General features: G+C 36.9%; 1 protein-coding gene across 2 annotated transcripts in view; it reads right to left on the bottom strand.

The window, feature by feature from the left end:
* The window catches only part of ATL1 (atlastin GTPase 1), a 69804-nt gene that overhangs the window by 19179 nt on the left and 36450 nt on the right, over nt 1-14175 (bottom strand). The gene's annotated exons all lie outside the window — the stretch shown is intronic.

Here is a 14175-nt window from a genome sequence, read left to right as displayed (position 1 = left end):
CAAGTCTGACCTGGATAGATTTCCATAACCCAAACCTTGCTGACTGCAAGGGCAGTTCACAACGTGTTCTTTCGTCCTCTGAATTTCCTACAAATTGGCAACTGGATACAGTCTTGACCTGACTCCAGTTTTATTTTTTGGCAAGACTCTATGAAGCAGAGTGTTCTTTTATTAGGAGGCACATCGTATATGATTATTTCTCCTTTGGTGAAGTTATGTCATCTTTGCTTAACTGAAGCTCATTCTTCAGGAGATTTCTCATTAAGGGCTCATGGGAACAACATTCTTTGTATTCTTACATGCTAACAACATTTTGTGCCCTTGATAAGTGAAGGTCAATTTTGCTGGATATAAAATCCTTAGCTCACATCTTCTTTCCTTAAACAGGGACACGTCTTAGTTAGAATTATGGATATTTCTTGTTTCATTACAGTGTAAGTCCCCCCCGCCCCCGTGTGTGTGTGTGTGTGTGTGTGTGTGTGTGTGTGTGTGTGTGTGTGTGTTCTGTGGATTCTTGTGGCGAAAGGAGAGATTCCTGTGGAGCAGAGCATTTAAAAATATCCATATACACTATCTTTAAATAGTCCACTATCTTTAGATAGATGTTCATTCTTGTCAACATTTTTGTATGATAATTTGTATTTAGAACATTTCTACCTAAAACATGCACTTTGAAAATAGAGGTTAGATAAGAAGCAACTTTTGCAAAATAGAGGTTCATGAATCAGGATAAATGAAACCGACTATGTGGATTTGGCTATATTTTGTATTTTTCTTGGAAGAGTTTAGTCTCTTTTCTTGGTCTTTTTCACTGGGCATCTTCCCAAGTCAACAAAATGAGGACCACGTGTAGAATAGGATCAAAGATGAAGTCTTATTTTCTTAAATAAGTACTCTATATTCTATCTACCTCTAGTGTCAAATTCTCAGTTGCTTCCCTAATGCTCCCATCCAGTGCTGTGCTGGTATAAACTGGTTCCCCAACAACAACAGCATGCCTTGATTTGTGGCATGTGACAACTTCTGCTGTGCAAATGTGCCTACCATGGCTGATTCCAAGCTACTAACAGTTTAATAACTGGCTTATGTAACTCCTGAATATTTACTAGTTAGCTCTCAAAGTGGTATAAGCCAGCTACAGTACACCCACTGTCCCCATCCCCTCTTCAAATAATTCATATGCTTTACATTTATCCTGTATGGAATGCTATGAATTTCAGTCCTTATTTCAAAATCCATCCATTTTTCCCCACTGCTGCATTTTGATTTGTTCATACATATAGGTAGAGATTTAAAAAGTCAAGAATACAGATTACTCTTAACTTTCTCAGATAAAAATATCTGAAGTCATACTTTTTAAAAATAAATTAAATCCAGTCAGACAACTGGCGAAAATGATGGACCTATACTTTGCATATCCTTCAAGTGATCATAGGATGAAAATTATGAAAAACATTGTAACTTTTGTTTATTTTCCTTTGAAGACCATAATTTCCTCTAGGAGATTATTCAAAAGGAGTGCTATAGCACCACTATTAGTGAAAAATGGAAAAAAATTCAAATGCTCAACAATTGGGAATGGTTATATACATTATGGCATATTAACATATTACATAGCTAATAATATTACAAATGTGTGGAGTGTATCAATACATGTATTAAGTCAGTATAAAAAGGCTTACATGAAAAAATGTTATCTGAATCATAATGCTAAATTTATGTGCACATCCATTATAAATATGTGAAAACACTCCCAAACTCCCAGGAAAAAACTGTTCTAGAGTCATGTAGCCAGTGAATACCTGAACTGGTTTAACCTATATAATCAATCAGTTTTAATTTCAGCTTCAGGTAGTAAGCAAACACTGGAACTCATTTTAAACCCTTCTAAGTAAGTAACACCTCACTTCAACCAACAGCCCACTGGAAGCCAACCAGTGACAGCTTCATACTTTAAAAGTCAGTCAAGAAGTAGAAGAATCACCTCAGAAAACTGAGGCTGTGTCAACCCATTGCTAAACTCTATAACCAGACACAAAACATGCTTCTGTATTCAACAAGAAAAAATAATTCAAAAACTGATGTTAACCCATTCTTGTCTCTGTAAACCATGCAAATCCAAGACAAAGCCCCCAACTCTTCATAATAATAATTTGTTTTGCTCAATGAACCTCCCAAGTATAACTCTTTTACTAAACTAACCAATAAACTCAGCTCTGGTTTTTGTATCAAGTTTTGAGTGAAGGTCTCATCCTCCGACAATTCTGAAGTCCTACTGAGATAGTTCCGAATGCCCTCACTGGGCAGTATTCCCTATGAACCTCAGGTTAACATGTGTACTTTCCATGTCCCCTGTTCCCAAATTCCATCTGTCCTTGAAATTTACTTAGAGGCGAATCTGTCTCAACAATGATCAAATCTGAGTTCTAATTTGTTTCACTGAGCTCTTGCTGCTGATTAATTTGTTATCCTAGAATTTTTGTTATAAAGACTCAGTGGGTCTTTATATGGGTCATTAGTTCAAAGTCTCTGTAAAGGGTAATTCAACCTTTTTTTTTTATAAGTGTACTTATTGAATAAAAAATTATACCTAATTTTTGTATAATGTTATTAGAACTTTTGGTTTAGAGGTATATTATTCAGTAAATATTTTTGCCATTAATCTGTTTGTTCTTTTTTTCTTTTTTTTGCTGCTTTTCCTTCTTTTGTTTGAAAATTCATACAAAGTATTGTCTTGTATTTTATCTTGAATTGTCTGTGTCACTGAATGCATAAGGAAGTGCTTTATAAAGAACAGAGGCAAAGACCTAAGTAGTAACCAGATTAATCAGGATGCCCCAAAGAGTAATGGTTGGAGGTCTGTTAAACCAGCAACAAATTTATGCAAAAGTAGTCAGTCAAATTTTGCCTTGGGTTCTCTACAACACTTAGAGGCCATTCTCATTCTTGTCAATTTGCAAATTACTTTGTTTAGTCCATAATGTAGGATCAATGACTATCAGATGATTGACTGTACGTAGCACTGTTCTAACACCTGCTTGAGGACCCAGGTGCTTTTCATAAGCACTCAATTTGAGCAACTTGTTTGTTACAGGCTTGTGTATATCAAAGCTGCAATCTTCTCCTGGAAGAATTTCTGCTTCCTATTTGTATAGCATTACAATCCTAATATTTGCATTTACAGTAATAAATTACCCTTAAAAATTTAGAATAATATTGTGTTAAGCTTCAGACATGTCAAAATAAATAATAAAGATAAGATGTTCTATAAAAATGAAGATAAAAAACACTCATTAGCTTCTTTAATTAGTAAACTGAGGCTTCAAAACAAACTGCTGACTCCAGAAGACTCAATTTCACTCTCTAACCTTCTGAAATTTACCCTACCCTACTGACCCCACTGACAGTGTCTCTCTCTCTACTCAGTTTTTTTTTTTTTTTTAATATTATTTTATTAGTTGGAGGCCAATCACTTTACAACATTTCAGTGGGTTTTGTCATACATTGACATGAATCAGCCATATAGTTACACGTATTCCCCATCCCGATCCCCCCTCCCACCTCCCTCCCCACCCGACTCCTCAGGGTCCTCCCAGTGCACCAGGCCCGAGCACCTGACTCATGTATCCCACCTGGGCTGGTGGTCCGTTTCACCATAGATAATATACATGCTGTTCTTTCAAAACATCCCACCCTCACGTTCTCCCCCAGAGTTCAAAAGTCTGTTCTGTATTTCTGTGTCTCTTTTTCTGTTTTGCATATAGGGTTATCGCCACCATCTATCTAAATTCCGTATATATGTGTTAGTATACTGTAATGTTCTTTATCTTTCTGACTTACTTCACTCTGTATAATGGGCTCCAGTTTCATCCATCTCATTAGAACTGATTCAAATGAATTCTTTTTAACGGCTGAGTAATATTCCATGGTGTATATGTACCACAGCTTCCTTATCCATTCATCTGCTGATGGGCATCTAGGTTGCTTCCATGTCCTGGCTATTATAAACAGTGCTGCGATGAACATTGGGGTGCACGTGTCTCTTTCAGATCTGGATTCCTCAGTGTGTATGCCCAGAAGTGGTATTGCTGGGTCATATGGCAGTTCTATTTCCAGTTTTTTAAGAAATCTCCACACTGTTTTCCATAGTGGCTGTACTAGTTTGCATTCCCACCAACAGTGTAAGAGGGTTCCCTTTTCTCCACACCCTCTCCAGCATTTATTGCTTGTAGACTTTTGGATAGCAGCCATCCTGACTGGCGTGTAATGGTACCTCATTGTGGTTTTGATTTGCATTTCTCTGATGATGAGTGATGTTGAGCATCTTTTCATGTGTTTGTTAGCCATCTGTATGTCTTCTTTGGAGAAATGTCTGTTTAGTTCTTTGGCCCATTTTTTGATTGGGTCGTTTATTTTTCTGGAATTGAGCTTCAGGAGTTGCTTGTATATTTTTGAGATTAATCCTTTGTCTGTTTCCTCATTTGTTATTATTTTCTCCCAATCTGAGGGCTGTCTTTTCACCTTACTTATAGTTTACCAATCACCTCACTCCTTCAATACCTTCTTTTTCTTCCTCTGACCTCCTGAACCATTTCCTTAATGATTTTTGCAGAAAAAAAGTAATCATATCGCCCCAACTGCTTATAACTACTATATCTGAAGACTGTTGTATAGAAGTTGAACTTAAACACTGGCCTAGAGCTCAGTTATAAGGAATTTCTTTAGCACAGGAAGACAGAAATTTACTGCAGAATTCAGGATCCTGTTGCTTACTATCCTGAACTATCAGTTATTTTCCAACTAAGTTCACTTAATTATTAGTCCCTCTTGTTAGCTTGGAAAAAAATGAACAGTTAGGTTGGAAAAAAACTGTTAGGTTAGAAAAATTGGTTAAAAACAGTAGAAAGACCAGGAGAGCATTTAAATATCCCAGCTCATCATAAAAAAACAAGAATAAAAATTTTAATAGCCTTTCAAGGGCAAGAAATATAGAAAAACACCATGCAAGGCCATTTTAGAAGACTTTCTCTGAGATGAATTGGACATCAATAAAAAATTGTGAACAAAACAAGGATGAATCAATAGGAAACTTTAAAAATAGACCAGAAAAATTTCAAACAATACTCTCAGTACTTAAATAGTCAAAATAAAGGGAACATTGTCTTCCCTTTTTAAAATGGGCTCAGAGAACGGGACAACAGAGGATGAGATGGTTGGATGGCATGGACATGGATTTGTGAGAACTCCAGGAGTTGGTAATGGACAGGGAGGCCTGGTGTGCTGCGGTTCATGGGGTCGCAAGAGTCGGACATGACTGAGTGACTGAAATGAACAGACATAAAATACAGGAATCAGAAAAACTTGAAAGAGAAATCATCAACTTAGAACTTTACACTTTATGGCTGGCTTTTCAGATAGGCTTTAATAGTTAATCAGGTAGAAATTTTAAAAAAAATTTTGTGGCACTCCAGATAAGACCAAAATATCTTTTGTTCTCTAAGACTCAGAAGCCTATCTATAGGGACACTGATAGATACTTTACGCAGAAAATTTGCTGAAAGAACCAAAGTTTCATATTAGCTAAAGATACCTACACTGTACACGATTAAAAAAGAAACTTAAGAATCTCTTTGAGTAAAAGTTTCCAAGGATATAGACAGAAAAATGAGAGAATAATCTGTAACAGTCCAGATTGGTGGTGGTGGTGTTTAGTTGCTGAGTCCTGTCAGACTCTTTTGTGACCCCAAGGGCTGTAGCCCCGTCATGCTCCTTTGTCCATGGGATTTCCCAAGTAAGAATACTGGACTGGGTTGCCATTTTCTTCTCCAGGGGATCTTCCCAGCCCAGGGATTGAACCCACATTTCCTGCATTGGCAGGTGGGTTCTTTATCACTGAGCCAACAGGGAAGCCAGAGTCCAGATTAACCCCTTCCAAATTATCATAAATCTTGCTTTTTTATACATATAAAAAGATTAGGTCATGGCAGTTATTAAATCAACAACACGGTCAACATCCAAGACTCAATGACTTTTATGGCCTATTTCTTGATCCAATAGTCATGGCTTATCCTCCTTGCCTCAGAGCCTCAGAGCAGTTGCAGTCTTGTCTAACTACTTGAAGCATCTACAGATTATGTACTAGGACCACCTTTAAATCTGATGATACCACATACAAACTGTTGCTAACTGAGAACATCTTATTTTTTTATGTTAGTCTTAACTAATTAAATGTGCTCTCTTTTTAATTATAAACCATCAATGTAATACTTTCAATTCAGAAATTCTACTACTTTTTTCCATTGAAAAAGAACTTCATGATTGTGTTTCTGCAGTTCAAGAAGGGGCCATGCCCAGTATAAGCATTTTGAACACTCTCATATCAATTTTGACTTAAACTGTTTGTTTATGGGTCTTATCTTAAAAATGTAAAGAGGTAATACTAGGCAGGATATGTAATAGCTACACCAAATCTTGAATCCAGGTTTTCCAATTTTGAGTCCAATAAGTTTATTTGTATGCAAACTATATACAATCCTAAATATGCATATAATACCACAATTAGCAAGCATTACTTAAATGTCTGCTGTATATAAAGTAGGTGGTGTGTGTATACTCAACCATGTATGACACTTTGGTACCCCATGGACTGTAGCCTGCCAGGCTCCTCTATTCCTGGAATATTAGAGTGGGTTGCCATTTCCTACTTCAGAGTATCTTCCCAACCTAAGGAAAGAACCTGTGTCTCCTGAGTCTCTTGCATTAGGAGACAGATTCTTTATCAATGAGCCACCTAGGAAGCCTATAAAGTAGGTGGTCTAGACTAAAAAGAGTTAACTGCAAAGGTCCTGCTCTTAACATATTTGTAATTTAGCTGGTGGGATGGGATTTGCACATTCAACTATAAGACCACAAGCTGTAGTTAAGTAAGCACCTAGCATCAGAAAGAGGGAGAGAGGCATTAAGGGGTGGTGGTGAAATGCAAGGGCTTTGAGCCTGTGGCCTAGGTTGAAGGTGAGTTCTGCAACTTAAAGACACATGTGGCCAGGACAAGTTTCTTAACTATTCTAAGCCTCGGTTTTCCCATCAGTTAAAAAAAAAAATAGAAAGGAATAAAGAATGAGTAACAACATTACTTATTTTATATAACTATAATGAACATTCATGTGAATCATGTAAGAAATATACTGAGCATGGGGCCTGGCACAAAAATAAAAGTTCAATAAAATATTATAATTATGTAGGTCTTCTAGACATTTTATGAATCTACATAAGGACACTGGGGGAATCCTGATCTATACCACTGACCTAATTCTGAGTAGCCAGATGAATATTTTATTCTAATTTCATACAATTCACAGATAACCTAAATCGCTCTCTGGACAGAACATGTGATAAGGCACCTTTCTCAAACTGCTGTCCTTTTCCTCAGCCCCACCAAGAGGATGTCTTTTCATTTACAGCCCAAGCATCCAAATAACAGCTTCTCATTTTCTCAGTGAAATCATGGATTTCTCTGGTATGACTTGGCAGTTGCAGTCATCATGGATATTTGACCAAGGATGTTTTGTTTTGACATTCTGAAGTAGCTGAAATCACTATTAAATTTTATTCCAGAGAGGAACACTCAAATCACAGGAACAAAGAGTCCTTAAATATAATTAAGTAAACCATTGTAACATAATTCCTGATTTGCCATATGCAGGACCAATTTGGACAGGAAATTGTGAAAAAGAGCAGGTTTATCCTAATGTAATAGTACATTATCATAAGCTTCCTCTACTATTATTTTCTAGCAATCTTCAGTTTAAAACTGGAATGGAGATATCTGCTCACCAATAATTACAACTCCACTGAAAGGAACATGAAGAATTGAGTTCCACTCTCATTTCACAAAGAGAATTCAAATCATTTTTTCCCAGCTTTTGTGAGATATAACTGACATATAACACTGTGTACAATTAAGGTCTGCAATGTGATTATTCAATATGAATATATATTGTGAAATGATTACTACAATTGGGGTAGCAAACACCTCTGTCACCTTAGTTATGACCTGTGTATACATGTATACAGTGAGTCAAATTTATTCCAAAGGTTTAGGGTATTGATGGGCCTGTAAGTGTACAAAAATGATTAATAAAAATGCTATGGTAGAAAATTGGGATGAATTAATCCATTTCTTCTGTGTTAGTCACACAACCTAAATACTGATAGCACTGTTACCAATCTATCTCAGGGCATCATGCCATAGAGAGGTTCAGGAATAACTGGATATATTCAGGGCTTTGGCTTAAAGGGATCAGGGTTCAGGAATATTGTGACTTTTATCAATATTTAAACTTACTGAAGATTAAACTGATTAAAGTCAGCTCCTGTAGACTGACTTACAAAGATACCCACCATAGAAATGCCACTGGGAAATTACTGACATCTAAAAAACTGGCTCAAGAGAACCTTGAGATTACACATTAGTAAACTGGGAGATGTTTCCATTTCTTTGTAATCTATATAATTAGAGGACATGAAATGGTTAAACAGTAAACTCCTGGGCTGTTACAGTCAACAGGCACATTTAATAATATAACATTAAGGCTTCTTCAGTTCAGTGCAGTCGCTCATTCGCATCCGACTCCTTGCAACCATGCGGACTGCAGCACGCCAGGCCTCCCTGTCCATCACCAACTCCCGGAGTCCACCCAAAATCATGTCCATTGAGTTGGTAATGCCACCCAACCATCTCATCCTCTGTCGTTCCCTTCTCCTCCTGCCTTCAATCTTTCCCATCATCAGGGTCTTTTCAAATGAGTCAGTTCTTCGCATCTGGTGGACAAAACATTGGAGTTTCAGCTTCAACATCAGTCGTTCCAATGAACACCCAAAACTGATCTCCTTTAGGATGGACTGGTTGGATCTCCTTGCAGTCCAAGGGACTCTTAAGAGTCTTCTCCAACACCACAGTTCAAAAGCATCAATTCTTCAGTGCTCAGCTTTTTTTATAAGTCCAACTCTCACATCCATACATGACTACTGGAAAAACCATAGCCTTGACTAGACAGACCTTTGTTGGCAAAGTAATATCTCTGCTTTTTAATATGCTGTCTAGGTTGGTCATAGCTTTTCTTCCAAGGAGCAAGTGTCTTTTAATTTCATGGCTGCAATCACAATCTGCAGTGATTTTGAAGCCCAGAAAAATAGTCTGTCACTATTTCCATTCCATTTATTTGCCATGAAGTGAAGGGACTGGATGCCATGATCTTGGTTTTCTGAATGTTGAGTTTTAAGCCAACTTTTTCACTCTCCTCTTTCATTTTCATCAAGAGGCTCTTTAGTTCTTCTTCACTTTCTGCCATAACGATGGTGTCATCTGCGTATCTGAGGTTATTGATATTTCTCCCGGCAATCTTCATTCCAGCTTGTGCTTCATCCAGCTCAGCGTATCTCATGATGTACTCTGCATAGAAGTTAAATGATCAGGGTGACAATATATAGCCTTGACGTACTCCTTTTCCTATTTGGAACCAGTCTGTTGTTCCATGTCCAGTTCTAATTGTTGCTTCCTGACCTGCATACAGATGTCTCAAGAGGCAGGTCAGGTGGTCGGTCTGGTATTCCCATCTCTTTAAGAAATTTCCACAGTTTTTTTGTGATCCACACAGTCAAAGGCTTTGGCATAGTCAATAAAGCAAAAGTAGATGTTTTTCTGGAACTCTTTTGCTTTTACGATGATCCAACAGAGGTTGGCAATTTGATCTCTGGTTCCTCTGCCTTTTTCTATATCCAGCTTGAACATCTGGAAGTTCATGGTTCATGTACTGTTTGTTGAAGCCTGGCTTGGAGAATTTTGAGGTGGACTTCTTAGAGTCCACCTTCCATTCTATTGGGGAATCCTTTTCAGCTTAGGCCTAACATCAAACTTCCTGTATTATGATGTTATAGAACAAGTGAAAACCCTCTCCACCATGTCAGTCCAGCAGAGTTGAGAGGACACGAGTGACAAGCACACAAAGAGAAAGCTGGAGAGCCACACAAATGGAAAATCAGCCTTTCCTTGGGTAACAAATAACTAATGGCTGACCACTGAGCACAGAACATTAGAGGAAGACAGTCTTGCCTGGTATTGAAAAACAGTCTATAAACAGTTCATTTAATGTGCACTTCAAATAATGTCTAACAATAAGAAAAATTCCTAATAGAGATTTTGACCCAAGGATGTAATCATCTCATAGAGCTATATGGGGCCTGGCGTGCCCTATAACCAAGGGAGAAAAATTCATAGGCCAAAGTACAGACAAATATCCTACCATATCTCATGAGGTATTTTTCATCAGGTCCTTACAGAAAGCTGGAAATTATTTTCTAATGTCCTTATCAAATATTTATGGGTATTACATGTTTAAATTAACGGAAATGTATTCATTCTCAACCGAACCTCTTGAAGTCCTAAGGCAGAGGAGCTAAAGAGCCGAGTTATTTTAACTATTTTTAAAGAACAGTTACATTAATGAGGTAGCTCTTACTGGACTTATATTTATAAGATTCAAGCGCTCACAATGAGCAAGACAAGTGGGAAAGTAAGTCATGTCAGAGAATGCTATGTCTTAATATGAATTTACTTCTTGAGTGTACTAAGTAGTCTACAGCTGGCTTTTATAGGCTCCCTTGGAAGACTTATTAAAATCTGAGGAATTTTACAAATCAGGAGACAGCATGTCAGTAGCCTGAAACTGGCCACAGTAAAAGTATTTACACCATAGAAATCAGCAAATGCTACTACAATCAGACCCACCTCCCACTTCTCTCTAGCCAGTTACAAACATTAACCAGCATACCACTGGCTAAACTTAACACTTCAAAGTTGCTTTTAAACTGAATCCACTTTTAGTTCTCTAAAAAGCTTTTAGTTCTCTTTCTAAAAACATAGTTTTAAAATACAATTATAGATATTTTGTTTGTTTGGTATAAATTGACTTTTGGTTTAAAAATCAAATTAATCTGTTAATTCAGCTATTCATTTCATTGGCTAATTGCCCTCTCTATTGCTGTCTGAGACAGATCTTATTTATTATTTACAGCTTCACTCTGTTTCGAGTTAAGAATTCTATTTTAAATTTGTCAAATTTAGTTTTTAATAATAAATTATCATTTAAAAAATATCACTGCCCATCACTTTATTTTCTCAGGCAGTATTTAAAATTTCTCCACAGTTTTATCTGAACAAATAAAACTGCTATTTTCTCAGAGGAAGAGGATAGGAACAGTGACCAGCTAAAAAAACTGCTGAATTAAACTTTTATTTAAAAGTTATTTTATTTCAGAACTTTTTCTATGTTTTTTCTAATTTAAATGTGAATCATTTTGCTGATATCTTAAATGTTGTTCTGTGATTTGAGTATATTTACATTTTGTCTTTTAATTTCATGTGGTATAGTATTTTTGTTTTGACTTTGGTTGCTTTAATTTTAAATTATTAAATAGCTTTGGAAGCCACTTTTGCTACTTAATGAGTTTCTCATTTCAATTTCAGATACTTAGATTTATAAGTCAAAACCTGTTTGAAAGTCAATGTTAACTCATTCAATCATAATTTTTTCTTTTGTAATGCCAACAGTTTACAAGCAAGTAGTAATCTCAAAGTTTTTTCTATTGTTTGTTTTCAATTCATTGTTTTTGTTAGTTTTGTTTTTCCAAAGGCCTGTTTGCCTATCGATCTATCCATCCATCCGTCCATCAACAGAGCACTGGTTGGTTTCTTTTGGTTTCAGTTTATCTAGCCAAGCATAAGAAGCAGTGACACCTGCTGGTAAGACTGAAAACTCCTTTCCAGAATTACTATAGAGTTAACCAATCTAAGCCAATGAGTCCTGAGGCAGCAAGTTCAGAGAAAAGAAAAATGAAAGCAAATAGCCCAATTATAATATAATACTTCAACTATTAACATGATAAATTATTTTTAAAAAGACAACAGAGTCTAATAGGTATTATAAACCACACAGGAGACTGTAAGCAGCGATTCATTTCATTCTACCTCAACTCCTCTCCCCACCTGCTTCTCCAGATCTCAGAGGAGACTCACCCTCCTTCACTCATAGCATACCAACATCTTTCCATGCAAAGGTCCCTTTTTTTGTTTTACTTCATCATATTTTCCCCAGATTCCCACTCCCATCAAATGTCTGCTCTCAAACACACTCACTCTAACATAAATTATTTTGCATGTGTAGAAGTTTTAAATAATCACAAATCATATTATAAATAACAAATCATGTTATAGAACTTTTCCCTTACTTAATTTAGTATAAATTTTAATACTTTAGTCATGTTACTTATACTTTGGGTTCATTGCCTTTGGATGTTGCAAAATATTTCAGAGTATGTCTTTCACCCTATTTTATGTATCTGTTCAAGTGATGGACACCTGTGCTGCCTACAACTTCCTGCTACTATGGATCTATGAATGCTACAGCGAGTATCCTTATATATTTACCCTGCTCCACAGAACGGCTGCTACAAGCTGCACCTATTAACCAGTAGGGTCTGAGTGTTACCGTTTATCCAAATTCTAGCTATCATTTGGTATTTATCCCCATGTTCCACTTTTTGCCTATCTAATGAGTGTAAAAGTGGTATCTCGTTACTTTAATTTTTAATTGATTATCAATAAGACTTAACATTCCTTAGAAAATGTGTTAGTCATTCAGGTTTCCTTTAACTGCCTAACTTTTAAATTAAGTTCAGTTTCTCATTTTTTAATGGTGTGGGATTTTTTAAGACTTTTTTTAGAATAGTAAAACTGAGAGGAAGGTACAAAGATTTGCCATAAATATACCATCTGCCCTGACACATGCATAGCCTCTCCTACTATCAACATCATTCACCAGAACAGTATCTTTTTTTAAACCAAGAATAAAACTACATTGATATCATAATCACTCAAAGTCCACAGCTTATCTGAAAGTGAAAGTCGCTCAGTCGTGTCTGACTCTTTGTGAACCCACAGGAATAGTCCATAGAATTCTCTAGGCCAGAATACTGGAGTGGGTAGCCTTTCTCTTCTCCAGGAGATCTTCCCAACCCAGGGATCAAACCCAGGTCTCCCGCATTGCAGGCAGATTCTTTACCAGCTGAGCCACCAGGGAAGCCCAAGAATGCTGGAGTGGGTAGCCTATTCCTTCTCCAGGAGATCTTCCCGACCCAGGAATCAAACTGGGATTTCCTACATTGCCAGCGGATTCTTAACCAACTGAGCTATCAGGGAAGCCCATAGCTTATCTTAGGGTTTGCTCTAAGTGTTGTTCATTCTATGAGTTTGGACAAATGTCATTATATATAATGATATATACCCATCATTATATCTTAAGAGTATTCTCACTTCCTCCAAATTCCTCTGCGCTCTCCCTGTTCATTTCTCTGCCCCTCATGCTGCACCCCTAGTGTATTCCAAATCACCCCAAAACAATCTCTTCATTGTCTCCATAGTTTTGCCTCTTCCAGAGTATCATATAGTTGGAATCATAGTGTACAGTCTTTTCAGATTGGTTTCTTTTGTTTAGTAATACACATTTAAGATTTCTCTATGTCTTCCCTGGTAGTTCAGATAGTAAAGAATCTGCCTGTAATGTGGGAGACCTGGGTTCAATCCCTGGGTTGGGAAGATCCCCTGGAGAAGGGAATGGCAACCCACTCCAGTATTCTTGCCTGGAGAATTCCATGGACAGAGGAGCCTGGTGGGCTACAGTCCATGGGATTGCAAAGAGTTGGACACAACTGAGTGAACACTTTATGTCTTTTTGTGGCCGATAGCTCATTTTTTTTTTTCTTGTTGAATAACCTTCTGTCGTCTGGATGTACCACAGTTTGTATATCTATTCAACTACCAAAGGACATCGTGGTTGCTGTCGAATTTTGGCAATTATGTATAAAGCTGCTATAAACATCTGTGTGGAGGTTTTGTGTGGATGTAAGTTTTCAACTCCTTTGGGTAAATATGATCATTGGATTGTATAGTAAGAGTATCTTTAGTTTTTTAATAAATCACCAAACTATCTTTGAAAGTGGCTGTACCATTTTGCATTCCCACCATAAATGTATGAGAGTTCCTGTTGCTCTACAGCCTCATTTGCAGAACATGTGATGTTGTCAGTGTTATGGAATTTGGCCTTTCTCATAGGTGTATAT

Source organism: Muntiacus reevesi, chromosome 7 (genome assembly GCF_963930625.1).
Source record: "Muntiacus reevesi chromosome 7, mMunRee1.1, whole genome shotgun sequence".
In the NCBI taxonomy this organism is placed as follows: Eukaryota; Metazoa; Chordata; class Mammalia; order Artiodactyla; family Cervidae; genus Muntiacus; species Muntiacus reevesi.
This window is presented reverse-complemented; position numbering and strand designations above follow the sequence as displayed.